This window comes from Miniopterus schreibersii (assembly GCF_964146895.1).
Source record: "Miniopterus schreibersii genome assembly, chromosome: 4".
Taxonomy (NCBI): Eukaryota; Metazoa; Chordata; class Mammalia; order Chiroptera; family Miniopteridae; genus Miniopterus; species Miniopterus schreibersii.
Genome location: NC_138105.1, coordinates 22,159,590 through 22,177,547, shown reverse-complemented (window position 1 = coordinate 22,177,547; position 17,958 = coordinate 22,159,590).

Genomic DNA, 17,958 nt, shown 5'->3' with positions numbered 1-17,958 from the left:
TCAAAGGTTTTCTGATGGAATCAGAGCGTCCTTTGTTCCAAAGTTTTCTTATTGTTTTCTTTCCATGGGATTGTAGAAAACATCTCCCGCCAGGCACACCCTACTGTTTTTGTGAAAATTACAGGCTGCAAATAACTGCTTAAGTCAACTGCCAGACGAGGTACTCTTTTCAGAGGGAAAAATCCAGCTGTTGAACAAGTTTATGGGCTTTATTTTTGGAGCAAAGAGTTCATCAAGTGAAGAGCAGGGTTTTCCAGGCGCTCCGACTCCGTTCTTATTATAAAGCATATGTGTCTGAGTGGGCTGTTTCTTTCAAGGTCAGATTTATTACCCAGCACTAATTCATCCCCTGTTTCTGTTGACTTCCTTGGGCCCCCTCTGCAGCCTTTCAGTAGACACTTTGAGGAACACAGAGAGGAACACCGATGAAGAGAGGAGAGGGTCTGAGGGTGAGGCCAGCCCTCATCTCCTCTCTGCCTCAGGCTCCAAGAACTGATGCTTTGTCCTGAGGATATGTTCTGCCTTAAGCCAGATTATTCCCTGAATTCAGTCTCAACTGAGACCCACCAAAAGACCAGCTTCCTCCCCTGAACATGTGTAGGGAGCAGAGTGTAGTGTGCTCAGACCTTGCCAGCTCCCTGCACCTGGGCAGCCTGTCTTTCCTCAAAGCATCCTGGACACCATGGGGGAGCCTATGAAGTGTGCCGGTCTGTCCCCTCTTCCAGTCTTCATGTCCCTCAAATGCCCCTGCATCTCACTTTGCCCTGTAGATGCATAGACCATCCTCAGTGGCCACCGTTCAGAGAGGCCCCGGATTCCAGATCTTGCCCAGTGTCAGGTACCCTCATCGAAACCTCCCATCCTGTGTTCCCCTCCCACCAAATCCTGCTGGTCTGATAAACAAAATCATATTTTGGCTTTAATAAACTGTAATCACAGTATTAACCTAGCACCTTGCCGTTCAAAATGTGGCCCGCAGACCAGTAGCATCTGCTGGTTGGAGATGCAGCAGCTCAGGCCCACCTCAGAGCTTCTGAACCAGAACCTCCATGTAGCAAGATCCCAGGTGATTCTAGTGCCCATTCAAGTCTGAGAAGCACTAACTTACTATACATTTTGCCCTTTTCAGCAGATAATTGCTTTTAATGCAGGCCATTTCACGTTAATGATGCCAGTTGTTTGGCATTTCGCACCTTTACAAAGCTTTCTCATCGATGTGAGTTTTTATTGTTGGCAGAGCAGCCAGAGTGTGAGTTCCTGGAGGCACCAGGTTCCAGCCCCAGTTTAGCTCTGGTATTTGACCGCAGTTTAATTAGCTGAACAGATGAAAAAGTGTAGAGGCCCCTGAGGGAGACAGGACAATGGCCATTATTTTCATGTTGCACGTGAGGAAACTAAGGCTCAGCTGGGTTGAGACTTGCTCTGGCTTAGTTCATAAGCGTCAGCCTAAATCTCATCACTAGGCTCTGTTGCAGGGAGATTTGTGTGGTCTCCCTGTCTCGGCTAATGGAGTCTGACTGCAGATTCTAAAACAAGTCCCTGTGTGGAACGACCTTCCTGTGTTGGGGGGAGAGTGCCGAGGCGCTCTGCACAGCCCGCCTGAGCCTTCAGGCTGGAAAGCTGCCTCAGGCCTCTGTCCACAGGGGGCCCACTCCCAGCCAGAGGCTGGTGATGGGAAAAGTGGGAAACCAGGTCAGGAGCTGGGGCGGGGATGGGAACACCTGCTGCTCATTCCGCTGTCCCCCCTCCTCCACTGAAGGCGAGGCCAGGGGCTCGGGCGAGGCTTACTGAGAATGGTTTCCGGACTTGAAGCCTAAGTTGGAATCATTTCCCCGGGTGCCCCTTCCCTGAAGGCACTGGGCTCGGGCTGTCCACCTGGAGCTGGTTAGGTGTGGCCAAGTCCGGGGAGGCGCATTCGCAGAGGAGCTCACAGGACCCCACTGAAGGCAGGCAGGCAGTGCAAGCAATCAGTGGGGAAGGGGGATCTGAGGCTGGAGCAGACCGCAGGAATGCGTCCAGCCTCCCTCGGGATGCTGCGAAGGGTAAAGCAGATGCGGGCTCTGCCGGTCCACAGATTCCTCCAGCTCCGGGCCTGGGCCTAGGAAAGGATGCATGGGCCGGAGGGAGCAGGAGGGCAGATGTCTCTCTGTCATTTCCCACATGGCAGCTGTATCTCCTGCTTTCCTGCAATTGTTTTTGCTTATCCGCAGACTCTAAGTCCACCCAACCGAATGGGGTGGCAACATCACCCTGCCCTGCACACCTCGGGGAGGGGTAATAACACTAGTGACAGTGCTCTCTGGACACTTCCTGAGCTAGGCACTCCCCTAAACACTTCACCTGCATTAAAGCATTTGACCTCCTCCCCAACATCGGGAGATGGAAGGCTCTGTGACTATCCCCATTTTACAGATGAAGCAAAAGGAACACAAAACGGCCATGTGATTGCTCAAGGTCACACACCGCCAAGTGGAAGAGCCCTTGTAATCATGGCTCATGGGGTTAGTTAGGGGTAGGCATCGTGGCTTGAAGGAGGGAAGGGGTCCCCCTGGCCCTGCACAGTGCAGTAAGAGGATCTGTGCGAAGGTGACATGCAGACACACTCTGCTCTGTGCTCTGGGCTCAGGCCTGGGCGTATGGGGTGAAGACCCTGGAGAGATGACACTGTGAGGCTGAGCTTTGTCCTGTAGACAAAGGGAGTCCCTGAAGAGGAGTTAAATCTGACCCATGGTTCAGAAAGGTAAGAGGTGGCATCCTGGGGGCCTGATTAGAGAGGCAAGAGACAGGAGGCCTGGAGGCTCCAAGGAGGCTATTTTAGTAGGACAGATGTGAGGAGGTGAGGGTGGAACTGGGGCAGAGACGGAAGCTGAGCAGATGAGCTGCATCTGGAAGAAGTAGCAGAGGAGCAATCGTAGCAAATGTAGCCTTGGATCCGATGTTTACAGTGGTTCCTCTTCCAGGCTGGGGTTTGCAGCCCGGAGCAGGCGCTTTTCTAGTGGTCTCCTTTCTGAGTGAGCCATGTGAGAACCAGAGCAGGGCGAAGAGGATCAGGGTTGTATTCAGGTTCCTGATGTTTGGCCCAGTGGCCCCCGCTCCAACCAGGGTGACACAGCTCTTCCTGAGAGCCCACTGAGGTGGTGGGTGGGCCTTGAGATGGCTCCCATTGACTTTGGTGGCCTTTTCACACACACACACACCACCACCACCACCACCACGCATGCACCTCCCAAGCATGGGCTGAGCCACCGTCCTCTCATGGGTGGGCTGCTGCCCCGGCGGGAGGCTGTGCCTGGCCCGGAGGTGACTTCACCTCTCAGGACTCTCTCCAAAGCCCCAGGGAATGGATGAAAGGTTTGGACTTGGGAGTGCTGGCATTAAAGTGGGCTTGTAGGAAAAAACAAATTTCTTAAATTACTAATCCATCCATTCTGTGCTAATACCTCCTGAAAGAAAACGTCAACTTGGATAACGCAACCTTTTTTCTCTTGGAACCACTTGAACCTGTAATTAGGAAATTGTACCTCATTAAAGCCATGGCCCAGGATTACGAAGCCCTGAGGCCCAACTTGACCAGGGCGTGGCTTCCTGGGGCTAAAAGCAGGTTCCTGTGCCCTTGCCATGGCGCAGTCCCTGTTCCCTTGGTCTGTATTTCCTGGCTTTTACTTGGAGCAAGCAGATTCCTGTTGAGATTTATCTTTTAATTCCTAACACTAATCACTGTGCCAGTTACTCAGAAACACGGTTTCCGAGAGTCTGTTCCAAGGCTTGTGGTGGATGTAGCTTGGGCCCTTTGTCACCTGGTGGTGTGTTTCCACCTTGAAAAAGAACTCTCACCACGGACAAGAATTTTTCCCGAATATTCCTCCTTTCCTCAGGATGCAGCCTGCTTCCCACAGGGAACAGTGACCCTCTACCCTGCCTGGTCCCGGCTCCAGGATGCCCATCAGGATCCTCCTTGGGGAGAGAAGCAGGACTGGCACAATCACTGAGAAACTGGGTGGGAGCTGCTCAGCTCACAACCCCCTGCCCCACGTACATGGTCAGCGCATTGTTTAGACAGTGGCGTTTTGATGAGCACCTTCATATGGGCCAGTAGGTAGGTAGTGATGTGGGTTTCTGGAAGGTGGTGAGCTTATAGCTGACCTAAGTTCCCCCAGAATCTCCTGTGCAGCCACAGAGGGTAGATAAAATTCCCCAAAGGGCCCATTCTCTGATCTCGTTGGTTCTCATTTCTTTACACCTTCGCAGAATGCATCTGCTATACTTCCTCGGGAGGACTTGCATAGTAGGCCTCTCATGGTGGGTGATGGGCTTTGCTCCCTTTCTAGAGGTTTCAGGCACCTGTGAGAGGGCTCTTGCCCAACAAGGAGTCTTCCTGATACTGTGATAGAAAGGCAGTGCCTGACTCTGTCTACAAAAGGTTAATAAGGGGCTGCCACTTTAAATTGCAAATATGGGACCTGGGTTGTGGAAAGCTCTGGACTAGGAGGCATGGCCTTTGAGACCGTTCACCCCAAGCTGCTGCCAGCATAGCCTTCCCTCGATAGCAGTGTTTCTCAGTCTATTTAGACATTTTCCCCTAATCACCTCCCTCATGACATGTTGATGCCACGGATATACCATATATGTGTTTATGCTCTATGACCCTTTGGAGGGCCAAAGCCATTGTAACAGCTAAGACATTTTGTCCCCCAAGAACCAAATTCTGTCCTGTTGGGTATGCAGCTCTCTCGTTGAGAAAGCGTGCCCTAGAGCATACCCCTGAGCAGTAGCTGTGCAGCTTCTGCTTGGATGTCACAGGTATCAGGGAGCTCACTACCTACCTCCTTCTCAGAGCTACTCAACCAAAAAGGAACAAACTGTTGATACACACAACTCGTTTGCCCAGAGAAGTACGGCATGTGAAAAACAGCCAGTCCCAAAGGTTACATACTGTAGATTCCATTTGTATAATGTTTTTGAAATGATAAAATGTTAGAAATGGAGAGCAGATTAGTGGTAGCCAGGGTGAAGGGTAGGAGGGAGTGGATGTGCTTATGACAGGGCAGCAGGAGGGACCCGGTGGCTTTGGAACTAAGCGGTCTCATGACTGTGCTGATGCACACATGAACCTACACTCGTGACAAAGCCACACTGAACTAAATACTCGAGTACAAGGGAAACTGAGGGCAGGGTGACGCTCTGTGCACTGTGTCAATGTCAACATCCCCGTGGTGATGTTGCACCAGTTTTACAAGATGCTACTTATCATTGAGGGGAACTGGGTAAAGGACACAGGGGGTCTCTCATTTCTTACAACTGCATGCAAATCTATAATCATCTCAAAATGCAACATTTAATTTAAAAAATAGCTAGCATTGAAAACAGAAATTAAAATAGCCAGCCTACATTTTCATTTTACAAATCAAGGATTGATTTTTCCCTTTGGGCTTTTCTTAGGGCCCACTGTCTGTCAAATTCAGTCAAATTGACTTAAAAGGCGGGGAATGAGCCCACCTGTGTGCCAGGGGCAGCAAGTGTGTGCGTGCCTCGGCGTCCTGGGGGAGTGGGCGGGGGCTGCTGAGCAGGCTCGCAGGAGACACAGGAGGAACGGAGGCCTGGCTTCCGTCCCTCTCACCGAGCCCTGAGGGAAGGGATGGGGAGCGTCAGTGGGGGGCGGGCGAGGATGCTCCCCCACTCCCCCCCGGGATGTGCCTTCAAAGGAGCAGCAGGGGCATGAAGGGAAGGTGCTCAAGCTGGTGCATGAAGAGGGACGGGGCAGGGGCTGAGAGCACGAAGAACCTTCAATCAGGGGAACGCCTGGACTCGCTCAGGAATGTGGCAGGGAGGAGGGGGGACGCAGGGCCCCTGTGGATGGCACCTGCCCCTGTCCCCCTCTTCTCACATGGCAGAGATATACAGCAGGTCCTCAAATAACGTCCTTTTGTTCAACGTTGTTTCCTTGTAACATTGACGAGAGGCTGTAAGAACTTAACCTTGTTTATATCAATTAGCCTACGGTCAAACTAGTTTTGTTATAAGTCATTTTACTTAAAGTCGCAGAACTTACTGGTGACGTTACCTGAGGACGACTCAAACGCCAACTTCTGCACCAGCTCAGGGGCGCCGAGGCTCTGTTCAGCCAGGGGCAGAGCTTGGCTGCCATTCACCCAGAAAAGCTTCCTTTGACCCAGGTTCTGAAGGGGCTCATAGATCAGCTGGATCAATAGTCCCCCCAAAACCATTTGTCTGAAGACTGTGTATAATCCATTTGGTTCTTTTAATTGGCTGAGGTGGAAAAACACTGAAGCCTAAAATCACTCTAGCCCCTGCTCATCGTAGAAGCTGAGCTCCTTGATATGGGGCGGGGGCACTTTCCCCCAGGGCCCGCCCCCACTCAGGGTTGATTCTGTTGACCCAGACCCATGCCTCAGGCCTTACAGACAGGCCCCATTTCTTGGATCCAGGCTGGCTGGGGTGGGCTGGGGCGGGCTGGCTGCCTGGACGCACAGGAGGGATCTCTGTTGCCCACTGGCTCTGCTGCCAGGGCCCCACTGGGGGCCTGAGAGCCCTGTGTGGAGGAGGTTGTGGTGGCAGGCACCAGGCCCTTTGCTGGGCGAGTCACAGAACATACACACCCCGAGTTTACACAGCTGCCCCTCACCCCAACGTGGGTCCTCAGGTCTCATGTGACAGACAAGGCTCACAGAGACGAAGGAACTGTCCCAGGGTCCAACGTGGCCGTGTTCTTGCTGAAACCCAGGTCTATCCGATTCCAGGGCCCAGCTTTACATAGCATGCCATTGACTTCATCCCCATGTCACTCTGCAGGGCCTTTCACACCCCCTCTGTCCCCCGATGTGGCGAGGGAGCATGAAGAGAACTATCCCCTTGATAGATGGGAGCCCAGGTCCCAGAGATCTGACATGTCCAGAGACACCCAAAGCTGACGCCAGAGTTGACACGTCTTAGGCTGACTTCAGTGTCCTTCCACCTAAACTGCATGACCCCTGCTGTGACCTGGGACCCTTGTGTGAGGACACATTTACAGAGGAGTAAGGTGGCTCTTCATGGGAATCAATGGTCCTTGTGAACCTAATACTTGCTGCCACGTGGTGCTGAAAACCAGAAATGACCAGCAGAGAGGACGCTTCTCCAGCCAGCTCCAGAGCAGCCCTGAGCAGGGTTCTGGACTCCACGCTGGAGTAACAGGACTGCGGTTGCCTTTGTTGTCAACAATCTCAGGCTCTCTCTCCTGAATCTGTGTGCAAACCGGCTAACTGAGCGGCCGGGGGTCAGGAATCTTTTTCTCTTCTGCATCTCTGACATTTTTCATTCATGTTCACTCTGCTCAAAGACAGCGCGGTGTCAGGCTGTCTGGCCTGTCTGTTGGCCCATCCACCCGAAGTCCCATGCGGCCTGGCCCCAAGCCTCTCACGCTATGAGCAGCAGCTGGTGCCTCCTGGGCAGCCTGACCTGCTGCCCCAGGGCCGCTGGGGGGTTGTGTGAACCGAGGGAGTTTTGCCTGCATTTTTATTTCCTTCCTCTTTCCAGGCTGCCCCTCCACAGCTTTCGTTATGGCAGACGGTCAGGAACATGGTGCGTGATTGAATCGCACTCCACCATTTACAAGGACATGTGGCCGTGGCCTTGGCCCTCCGGCTAGTGTCTTGTTTCATCAGACGCGGTTTCCTCTCCTGGAGAGCCTGGGCCCATCACAGCTGAGCTGAGGTACAGCCTGGCTGGGTGCCAGCGATGGGAGGACAAGGTTGGCGTTCGAGGGCATTCTCTAAGTCCCCTGACTGTCAGGACTATAATGGGATCATTGGTGCTGTGGCTTCTAACATGAGTGATTATTACAGGGAATGCACCTCTTTCCAGCGTGGCCGCCCACAGGGGCTCGTCCCCAGACAGAGCCAGAGCACAGGGGCCTGATGTGCCGAAGGGACCACTTTGCTCCCTATGCAGCATCTCCTCTCCGAGAGGCCTGCGTGGCCAGGTGTCTTCTGGCTGATGCAGTAGCGGGCCCCGGGGCCTCCACCCGAGGGCTCAGGGTTTCCTGATTCACGAGGCTCCTCGCAAACACATATTTTTATGGTCTGACTCCCCCAAACCTCCCTTTGCCCTTCTGTCTCCTTAAACTCTCCACTGTGCTGAAAACCTTGATTTTTTTTCATTGGTTAATCAACTTGCTATTCTTTCAGCTGCTGTAGATTTGCAAAATCCCTCTCACTGGGTCCTGTCTGGGTTGGAGCCATTTTGAATGGTAGCAACAGAGAGAGAGAATGGGGGGGCACCAGGGACCTCCAAGGGACACACGCCCTGGCAGTCCTCCCTCTTTCTTTTTTCCTTAAGAATGGCACAGGCCCCAGTGTAACAACCATAACCGGAACGTTGCTTTAATCACGCCTGATCCCGTCACTCGAGCAAATCGACTGCTTTTAATCTTCCCTCTCAGAGCCCGTCTGTCACAGACGTTCTTCTAAACAGCTGTAATCAGAACACAGTTTCGCATCCTGCGCGTCCCCGTGTTTCCTAGCCCCGGCCCCCGTCGCTGCTCGGGCCTCGGTGGCGCCCTGTCGACTGGCTCGTCCTGTGGCTCCTGGGCTTTACTCACCATCCCTCGGGTGGCCGCCACCACTTTACCTGTAAGAGCCAGACCGGCTGGGGAACAAGCATCTAGGTTATTTCTCTCATTTCTCCGTGTTGTTGACTCTAGAACACCTGGCATTAAAATGCTTCCTTGGGAAGGCACGTTGCTTTTCCAGGACTGGAGCTCTTCATGCCTTGTGCGAACAAATTCCTTCCTTTTCCAAAGAGGCTCAGCCCAGACCCTTGCACGTGCACTTCCGTCAGCAGCGCAGCTAGAGAGCATTCTTTGCCTGGCTTGTTGCAATGTGAATTCATCTTCTTCAGCTTCTCCTCCACCACCACCACCACCACCATCATCATCATCATCGCCACCCTCATCTTACTAAGAGCTGCCATTTACTGAGTATTTACCCGGTGCGGGGCACTGGGTTCTCTTGTACCATTATTTTGTTTAATCCCATCAGTTACAGATGAGGAAACTGAGGCTCAGGAGGCTGAAGTGCCTTATTGGAAGTGTTATAGTTCTCAAGTGTCAGCAGCTGTCTGTCTGGCCCAGCCCCACGCCCCTGGGAGCAACCCCTCTAGGGTGGGTGAGCCTTGGCACCACTGGCTCCTCCCTCAAGGGCCTTTCCTCCAGGGTAGAGTTTGGCGTAAGGCTCCAAAGGTGGGCTGCAGGGCCCAAGGAGCCTTACTGCCTGAGTCCGTTCAGGCTGCTGTAACAAAATATCACAAACCGGGTGGCTTAACAAACGGACATTTATTTTCTCACCGTTCTGGAGGCTGAGAAGTCCAAGGTCAAGTTGCAGGCAGATTGGTGCTTGCTGAGGGCCCGCTGTGCCCTCACGTGGTGGAGGGAGTAGGGAAGTCTCTGGGGTCTGTTTTCTAAGGGCATGAACCCCGTTTATGAGAGCTCCACCCTAGTGACCTAATCCCCTCCCGAAGTCCCCACCTCCAAATGCAATCACATGGGGCATTAGGTTTCAACATATGAATTTGGGGGACACAGATATTCAGTCCGTAGCAGTGACCATAATGCTCTCTCTGGGGGAAAGCGGGCCTTCTCCCACCCCACAGGAACCTGGGCAGGAAAGAGGGCTTGGCTGAGATGGGAGCCGAGAGGCCATGTGTCCCTTACAGAGGTCAGGCCCAGAGATGGCACGGCCTCATCCTGGGTCACAGGGTGTGTCATTGGCACAGCCAGGCTAGAACTGGGTCTCTCGACTTGTGACCAGGACTCTGTCCTTGTCACTGGGAAGTGATTTTAACAGACCACAGTGGAAATTGAAGGAGAGGTTTAGAATTATCCAACTGTTCTGTTCTTAGAAAATGCTGGTATTGTCACATAGACGGCACTGGGCAGGAACAGGAGAGAAGACAGTGACTGAGCCCAGCCTTGTGGGTGGAGATGGGAGCCAACAGCACAGACTTGCTTATGTACAAAACACAGTCCTGGGTGCCCTGAGCCCAGCCTGCCTGCTGACTTGACTTGTCAGACTTACTGCAAAAGCTCCTACCAAAGGCATTTTCCAAAAGGTGGGGGCTCTTTGCCCTTTTGAGTCTCCCACAGGCAGCAAACCCCCCTGAGAGTGACCATAGCCTTCCTGGGCAGAACCAAAGCTGCTACAGGAAGAGAGCGTCATTCACTGATTCTCTCAACAGATACTTACTGAAACTTCCTATGTCAGGTAATGGGGATAACTGGGAATAAAACAGGCAAGCTTCCTCTATAGACCCTTCACCCTGGTGAGGATAATAAACCAGTAAACAAGATACTTCCTGAGGACATTCTACAAAGGAGACAAGTTGAGATGTTATAGGGACTGTGAGTGGAGGTGGGACCAGAAAAGCAATTTGGAGGGAATTGCCAGGAGCAGCCCTTCTGAGGAAGAGGCAGGGATGCTGAGGCCTAGGAATCTGTCCAGATCTGAAGGCAGAGCACTCAGGCAGGGGGGATGGCAAGTGCAAAGGCCCTGGGGTAGGAAACAACTGGGTGAATTGTGGGAAGAGAAAGAAGGCCAGTGGGAACAGATTTTATTTTAGGTTCAGCATTAGTGTTGCTTAGAGCAAAGAGAGCACCCTCTGGGATTCCTGGCCTGTGTCACTCAAACAGCCTGCCTCCTTGTCCTCAGGACATCCGCCTGGGCTGTGTCCTGTGCCTCTGTATGTCAGGCACCTGCATTTGCATGCTACAGGGCGCAGCACGTGGCTGGCCCTCTAGTGCAAACAGTAGCTTCTAAATGCAGTGCTCCCTCCAAACTCCTCTCAGTCCCCTCATGCTGATCCCTTGTTTACATCTCTGATGGCTGTGTCCTCATTAGAGGCAGTTAACAGATCAAAATAGCATTTCTTGGACCTTGTAAAGTAATCAGTCATGTTATGTTTACCTTTTGGTTACTACGCAGACTGCTAGAGCTTGCAAAAAACCTGCCTGTGGTTAATTGGAGAAAGCTGCTCTGTTAAGGACAGTTAGCTAAACGCGCCATTAGGTCTGGGAGACACAGCCCTGAGTGAGCCACGCCTCCTCATTTGCTGGTTACTGATGGACACAAACTGGCTCCCAAGTCTCACCTGGGAAGAGAGTGTCACTGTTTCATCCCACCTGTGGGCAGGGTTGATCCAGGTGTCACTGCACTGAGGCTCTGCCGGGAGGGTGGTGCCTGGCTGGCTCTATCCGGTGGCTGGAGCGGACTGGGGTGAGCCCGGTCATCCGTCCCCCCCTCGTCCCCTCCTGCTGAGCGCTGCCAATAGGGGACTACTAGGCCATTGGGGAACCCCCCATGGCCTTGACTCTTGCCACCCCGGTGCCACCTCCATGCTGTGGCTCTCCCTGGCATACACAGTATGTCCCATCTGGGTCCCCTGCAGATGTAAGGCCTTTGACGAAGCCCAGAGCAGCACAGTACACAGGCGCGTGCCTGCCATTTCCTGGGGACAGTCTCATCCCTGCCCTTTTTATTCTATTTAAGCTTTTTGAGATTATTAGATTCACATGCAGTTGTAAGAAATAATACAGACCGGTCCCACATACCATTACCCAGCTTCCTCCAGTGGTAATGCTTTGCAGAACTAGAGCACGGTGTCACAACTAGGACGCTGACCGCGACAGTCAAAATGCAGACACTCCCATCACCGCGGGCTCCCTCCTGTTGCCCGGACAGCCAGCCACAGCAGCTCTCTTACCCCACCCCTCTGATCAATCCTAACCCCTCTTTTCTTCATCTCTGTAATTTTGTCGTTTCAAGATTGTTACATAGACGGAGTCATACAGAACGTAGCCCTTGGGGACTGGCCCTCCACTCGACCTTATTCCCCAGAGCGTCCCCCGGTTGTGCGGATCAGTAGTTCCTCCCCTTTTCATTGTGGGTAGTGGTCCGTGGGGTGGGTGCACCCCTCTGTTCAACCTTCCACCCACGGAGGGCTGTCGGGTCGTTTCCAGTTTGGAGTTACTATGACTAAAACAGCTACATATGGCCACGTAGGGGTGTGGTGTGAACATGCCTTCGTTTCTCTGGGTAAATGCCCCGAGTCCCATTGCTGGGCTCTATGGTAGTGGCACGTTCAGCTCTTCACAGCCTTTTTCCGAGAGGCTCTCCGGTTGTCCGTTCCCACCAGCAGTGCCTGAGCGGCCCAGCGGCCGTGGATCTGCCCCAGCATTTGGCACTGTCACTATTTTTTATGTTAGCCATTTCGATAGGCGAGTAGCGGTCTCTCATTGTGATTTTAATTTACATTCCCTGGTGGCTGATGGTGGCTGACACATTTTCACGTGCTCTATTGGTCACCTGCGTGTCCTGTTTGGTGAAATGTCTTTTCTTTTTGAATTGGACTGTCTGTTGTTGGTTTTTTACTGCTTGGTTTTGCAGGTTACTTACATAGTCTAGATACTAGTCCTTTGTCAGATACATGATCGGTAACTATTTTCTCCCACTCTGTAGCTTGGTTTCCATCCTCTTAGCGGGGCCTTTTTCAGAGCAAAAGCTGTTCTTTTTAATGAAGTCCAATTTATGAGTGTTTCCTTTTAGGAACTGTGCTTTTGATGTTATGTCTAAGAATTCTTTTCTGGCCCTGTAGATTTTCTCCTGTTTCTTTTCTAAATGTTTTATAGTTTTACATTTTACATTTAAGTGTGTGATTCAGTTTTCACATAAGGTATGAGACTTAGATCAAGTTTCACTTTTTTGTTTTTGCCCACAGATGTCCAGTTGTTCCAGCACCATTTGTTGAAAAGACTCTCTTCCCTCTTATTAATTTGCGTTTGCGCTTTTGTCAAAACTCAGATGAACATATTTGTGTGGGTCTGTTTCGGGGTTCTCTTGTCTGTTTCATTGACTATGTGTGTCTCTACCAAAACCACACAATCTTGACTGCTGTGAGTACACAGTAAATCTTAAATCAGCCCGGCCAGCATGGCTCAGTGGTTGAGCATCAACCTAACATCCAGGAAATCGAGGTTCGACTCCCGGTCAGGGCACATGCCCGAGTTGCGGGCTTGATCCCCCTGAGGCAGCCGATCAATGACCCTCTCTCATTGATGTTTCCATCTGTCTCTCCCTCTCCCTTCCTCTTTCCGAAATCAATAAAAAGAATCTTAAATCAGGTAGAATGGGTCTTCCCATTTTATTCTTTTAAAAAATTTATTTTAGCTATTCTGATTCCTTTGTTTTTCCATATAAATTTTAGAATAATCTTGCCTATATCTACAAAATATCTTACTGGGGTTTTGATAGGAATTTTGGGTTCTTTCTTTAAATGTAACTTTTCTATGGCTAGCATGTATTTCATATATTATTTTTAATAGGTTGAAAGTTATAAAAAGAGAACTGAGAATGTCTGCGAGTCTACTGCAATCTGTGTCCTGCATAGACTGTTTCATAACCAGCTGTCTTTCACTTAATATAGTGACTCTTTTTCCATGGCAATAAACCCATTTCAATGTTACAATTTTAACCTGTTTTATAATATTTACTTGTATGGATACAGCATTATTTATACAACCAGCTCCCCATTGTTGGATATTTTAAGGTTTTTCCTTTTAAAAAAAAAAAAATTATTTACTTTTCCTTGTTATAAACAACACTGTGATAAATATCTCAAAGCCACATCTTTGTAAATATCTTCAATCGTTTCCTTAGGAAAAACTTCGGTGAGTAAAATAACTGGTGTCTCCTTGATTGCTCTGTGTTTCTGACCTCAGGCCGAGGAGACCCAGTTCCTTAACTGAAGCCATTTGGTCATTAGCTCAAAAGAGGACTGAGCACCAACCCACTTTCTACCTCTGGCTTCCCATTGCCTGGGCTTCATCCCCTTGGCGTGTCCCCACCCCCAGGACAGAGACTCGGCTGGAGGAGTGGAGCCCGGAGACGTTCAGGTTCTCCAAGACTCTCTGTTCTCCTGTCCCTTCGAGCTCCCTGCAGTTCAGAACTTGCGCCGTTTCTACCCCAGATGCAGACCAGATGGGAAATGGAAGCGGTGTCTCGCTGAGCTGATGCCCCAACCCCTCCACGGAGCCTCTGCTCTTCCTTTTTCCAAGAGGGTACCACCTCCCCCTCCCGGAATGGCATGCGACTATTTAAACAAAATGCTTTAAAGGCTTCAAAGAGTAATAGGGATCGTTTCTGAGATGCTTGTTAAAATTCTTGAATATGTTTGAGGGATTTGCATTTTCAAAGAGAGAGTGTTTTCTGTTTGATGTTGAGAAAAGATGATTTTTTTTCCTCTTTCCTGTGAATTTAAATAATTTGCTTGACTTTCTAGTGGAAAACCACAATGTTCTTAGATTCTGGATGTGGCATTTGTTAGAATCCTCAGTGATTGACTTCAGGGAGAATGTGTGTATAAATGATTCTGAAATGTTTTTAAACCAACGGCCATCTGCAAGTTGTCAGCTTTAAAAAAATGGCATCTTCCATGAATAGGGAAATTTCATTTCTTTGAAGGAAACAGCCACACAGGAATATCAGTTTTGAATGATCTTTAATAATGACCTGAAGGGTTCGTTCCAGAAGAAATGGAATTAGGCTGCCCCCTTGTGGGTAACTAGGAAAGTACCTGTTTCCTTCACTAAAAGTTACATGGAAGAGTTCTGAGGGAACAGTAGGGCATATATTTTCCTTCTTACTTAAAAGTAAAACTAAGTGCATTTTATGTAAAATTTGTGTTATAGTAACAAAATATCTCTGTAATAGCTGATTGGATTTATGACTGGTATGTTTAAAGAGAACACACAAAAGTAAGTACAACATTATATATATATATATATATATATTGTTCAGAGGTAAAACATTATATATATATATATATATAAAATTTTAGGGTTTCCTGGCCCGTGTCCCCAGAGCAATGATAGCCTTGTCAGCTAAGCCAGTCTTCACGTTGCTGTCTATATCCTGTAAACTGAAAGGTTCAGGGACACCAGGAGGCTGTGGGTAAGGAGCTTGGGGACTCGAAGGAGAGGTAACAATAATGATCACTGTCATTTGTGGGTGGGTTATTATATTCCAGGCACTGTTACAATTTACGACTATTCTATAAATTAATTCTCATAACAAGCTTATTCTAATAGTATCCCATTTTATAGCTGAGGAATCTGAGGCTCAGAGAGGCTGAGTATCTTCCTCAGAGTCACACAGCTGGTAAGTGGCAGAGCTGGGATATAAAGGAAGGTCTGTCTGGCCCCAAAGCCCTGTGCCTCAGTGCACCCAGAGGGCTGGAGGCAAATGCCCAGTAAGGGGGACAGGGACAGCAGTTGAGTAGCACTGGGCGCTCAAGAAGCAGGAGGTCATGGTCTTGTCCTGGGAGATCACAGCCATTCTCTCTGTAACAGTCTGAGAAAGGGGGCAGAAGAGGTCTGAGTACCTGTTATGAGCTGAATTGTGTCCTCCCAAATTTATATGTTAGAGCACTAATCCTTTGTACCTCAGAATGTAATCCTATTTGGAGATAAGGCTTTTAAAGCAGTAATTAAGGTAAAATGAGGTTATTAGGATGGGCGATAATCTAACATGACTGTTGCCCTTATAACAGACACACACAAAGGGGAAGTCATGTGAAGACACAGGGACAGGCCAGCCACCCCTAAGCGAAGGAGAGAAGCCTCAGAAGAAACCACCCCTGCTGACACCTTGACCTCAGACTTCCAGCTCTGGGACTATGAGCAAATAAACTCAAGTGTGTAAGCTCACAGTCTGTGGTATTGCACACAGCAGCCTGAGCAGACTAATACAGCGCCTGTGGCCACCCGGGAGGTTGGAGGAAGGCTGCTGGCTGGCTTGGTGGGAGAGGGGCTACCATGTGAAAGAAGGCACAGGGGGGAACATGCTGGGTGTGCTAGGGGCACAGCAAGTCTAAGTCCAGGGCTCCCCAGGGGGGAGCTGGCTTTCAGTAGTAGGGAGAGCAGGTAGATTGTGAAAGACCTAGAATGCCAGACCCAGGCAAGAGGAGGCCACCAAGGTTGTTGAGTAAGGAAGTGATGGGATAAAATCAGAATTTAGAAAGAGAGCTCAGGTAGCCCGTCAGGTTGGCAGGGGAGCCGTCTGAAGGTCAGGATCAGCTGAAAGAGGCTACAGTTGTCCAGGATCAGAGTTTTAAGGGCCAGAATGGGAGTGGCTGGGGGATAGGGTCCCAAGTAGAACCCTGGGAAAGAACAGCTCGTAGGTGACACAGAGGCCCTGTGTGAGGGATCCGAATGGCATCCTCAAATAGGCAAGGGATGTTAGGGTCAGAGTGGGGGTGGGGGTGAGAGTCACAGAGAGTGGGGGCTCAGGTAAGAGCTGTAAACCCCCTAGTGACTCTGTCCATTACTGTGACTGGTACCTGTAAAAATGCATCTTTGATTTGCCAGCATTGAAAAGCAGGTAGTGCTTTTAAGTGTAACATCTGTCTGACGCTGCAAACTTTTTATCCGAATTGGCAGCAGGGTGGGTGAGCAGCCCCTCTGGTGGCAGGAGGGAAAAATACAGCACATCATCAGGCCTTTCAGGAAGAAATCAAGGCCACAGGCGGCCCTGGGTGGTTTTACATGCTTAAAACCTGCAGAAACCTCACATGTGCCTGCTGTGAGGCAGTTTAGAATGGGAATTTATTGGAGCTTTTCCCTGGAAAACAATAGAAAGTGAGAAAATCCTGGGAGGAAAGGAGAGCGACACCAGGAGCACACGGGGAGTGAGGAAGAGTCTAGCTCTGGATGGACCCTGAGCGAGTGACTCATGACCGATGGCACCAGGCACTGTTTCTCCCCCACGAGAGCTGCTTCCGGTGATAAATGTGTCACTCAAAAACAAAAAGGTCCTAAAAAAAAACCTGCTTTCTCCAAACTCCAGCTGTACTCCGCAGTGCGGGGGCCCATGTCCCTGGAAGTCAGGGACAGTCTGAGTTCCAAAGCTCCCCCAGCACTGTCACTGCCGAGGGACAGGCAGATGGTCCCTGTTACACAGGTGAGGTGTGAGGCTTGGGGAGGCCTAGTGTCCCTCCCCATGTACACAGTGGTCTCTGTGCAGAGAGGGGACTCCTCCTGCACAGCAGGGACAAAATGCACAGGCTCGAGGGTCAGGGACCTGAGACAAGACCCTTAGCCACGCTGACCTCGTCTCTAGAATGGAGCTTCAAATCCCTGCCCCTGCGTATTGCCAGGGTTACATGTGAGGATATGTTTAAAGTCCTGGTGCTGAGTCCTGGCTCCACATTCTACGACCCTGGACAAATCAGTCCTCCCTCACCTCTGGGCCTGATCACCCCCCCCCCTCCCCCCCCCCCCCCCCCCCGGTCCATGAGTGTGAGGAGCCAGTGAGGATTCGGTGGAGCCCCGGGAAGCCAAGGCCTTGTGAGCTGGCAGCAGGCCCGGGGACAGGCACACGGGGGTAGGGGTTCTTGAGCTCCAGCTTGGGTTAGCACCTCTGTCAGGAGTTGAGGTGCATTTTCTCCAGGGCTCTGTGCCGGCTGGGACTGCGGAAGGCTTGCTACAAAAACCCAGAGCCTGGACTTGCACAGCAGCCATGGGGAGGTGACTTTCTGAAAGTCACCTGACACTTCTAGCAGGTAAAGGAGACCATCGGCCCCACAGAAAGGCTTTAGTTTCTATATGTGAGGAGAAGGGCAAAGTCTAGCATCTGCTGTGGAATGAAGACAGCAAGTTGGGGTGCATGGTTCCCTTTACATAAAATTCAGTGTAGTCACCGAGGCCAGCCCAGAGCCAGTCACCAAACCAGTGTTCTGCATGGTCTGGCCATAGCCAATGATAGGTATTTGAATAGACTCATTTTTTATCGAAAAAGAAATCTATTTTACCTTATCCCAAGCAAAAATGTCTATAAAATCATGGCTTTGATGTGATAATTATGTTTCTAATATACATTCAATTAAATATATTTGCTGTTAAAATAAAAACTGTTC